The sequence below is a fragment of the Numida meleagris genome, chromosome 32, assembly GCF_002078875.1.
Source record: "Numida meleagris isolate 19003 breed g44 Domestic line chromosome 32, NumMel1.0, whole genome shotgun sequence".
Taxonomy (NCBI): Eukaryota; Metazoa; Chordata; class Aves; order Galliformes; family Numididae; genus Numida; species Numida meleagris.
Genome location: NC_034437.1, coordinates 1,346,468 through 1,348,302, shown reverse-complemented (window position 1 = coordinate 1,348,302; position 1,835 = coordinate 1,346,468). Strand labels below are relative to the sequence as shown.

The following is a 1,835-nucleotide window of genomic DNA, read 5'->3' as shown; positions in this document are numbered from 1 at the left end:
CACAGCGCTGTCACCCCCAATGTAGTGTTGTCACCCCCAACATAGCATCATTACAGCCAACGTAGCATTGTTACACCCGATGCAGCATTGTCATTACACCCAGCGCAGTGTTATCACACCCGAGGCAGCATCGTTACACCCAGCATAGCATTATTACACCCAGTGTAGTGTTGTTACAGCCAATGTGGTGTTGTTACACCTGACACAGCGTTGCTGTCACACCCAATGTGGTGTTGTTACACTCAGCACGGTGCTGTCACACCCAGCGTAGCACTGCTACACCCAGTGCAGTGTTGTCACACCCGACACAGTGTTGCTGTCACACCTAACACAGTGTCATTACACTCAGTGTAGCACTGTCACACCCAATATAGTGTTGTCACACCCAACACAGCGTTGTCACACCCAGTGTACTGCTGTCACCCCCAACATAACATTATCACACCCAGTGCAGCACTGTTCCACCCAACACGGTGTTGTCACACTCCACATAGTGCTTGTACACCCCACGTAGCGTTGTGACCCCCAACGCGGTGTTGTTACACCCAGCACAGTGTTGTCACACCCCATGTAGCGTTGTTACACCCAGCGTAGCAGTTACAGCCAATGTAGCGTTGTCACACCCGAAGCAGCGTTGTCACACCCAGCAGTGTTGCTGTCACACCTAACGCAGCGTTGTTACGCCCAGTGTAGCATTGTTACCCCCAACACAGCGTTGTCACATGTAACGCAGCGTTGTGACACCCAGTGTAGCGTTGTCCCCCCCAACTCAGCATTACTACAGCCAGTGTAGTGTTGTCACACCCAGCGCAGTGTTGTCACACTCAGCATGGCATTACTACACCCAGTGTAGCATTGTGACACCCAGTGCGGTGTTGTCACACCCGACGTGGCATTGCTGCACCCGATGCTGGGTTGGTACACCCGACGCCGTGTTGTCACACCCGCTGTAGCACTGTCACACCCAGTGCAGCATTGTGACCCCAATGTGGTGTTGTCACAGCCGACGCAGCATTGTCACACCCGCTGTGCCATTGTTCCATCCAATGTAGCATTGTTACACCCAACGTGGTGTTGTTACAACCAGCAGTGTTGTCACACCCGGCGCAGCGCTGTCACACCCGGCGCAGCGTTGTCACAGCTGACGTGGTGTTGTCACACGCGGCGCAGCGCTGTCACACCCCATGTAGCATTGTCACACCCGAGGTAGTGTCGTCACACCCGGCACGGTGTTGTGACACCTGACATAGCATTGTCACACGCGACGCAGTGTTGTGACACCCGACGTGGCAATGTTACACCCGATGTCGTGTTGTCACATCTGATGCAGTGTTGTCACACCCGATGTAGTGTCGTCACACCCAGCACGGTGCTGTCACACCTGACATAGCATTGTCACACCCGACGCAGCGCTGTGACACCCGACGTAGCGTTGTCACACTCGATGTAGCGTTGTTACAACCAACACAGCGTTGTGACACCCGACGTGGCAGTGTGACACCCGATGTCGTGTTGTCACACCCAATGTAGCGTTGTTCCATCCCATGTAGCGTTGTCACACCCGGTGTAGTGTTGTCACACCCGACACGGTGTTGTCACAGCTGACGTAGCGTTGTCACAGCCGATGTAGTGTTGTCACACGCGACGTAGTGTTGTCACAACCAACACGGCGTTGTCACCCCCGACGTAGTGTTGTCACCCCCAGCACAGCGCTGTCACCCTCAGCGTAGCATTGTCATCGCCGCCGTGTCAGCGCCACAGCTCGGTGCCACACGTGGGTGCGTGGGCCACCATTGTCCCATGGGCGGCGCTCAGTGCCCGGGGGGGGCACACAC

The 1,835-nt window shown here is 55.5% G+C and overlaps 1 long non-coding RNA gene across 1 annotated transcript; it reads right to left on the bottom strand.

Moving 5' to 3' along the window:
- LOC110389214 lies at window positions 21-1,829 on the bottom strand. The gene is made up of 2 exons (XR_002433082.1): window positions 346-1,829; window positions 21-199 (listed from the first exon to the last, which is right to left on the bottom strand). It is a non-coding gene; the product is annotated as an uncharacterized LOC110389214 (long non-coding RNA).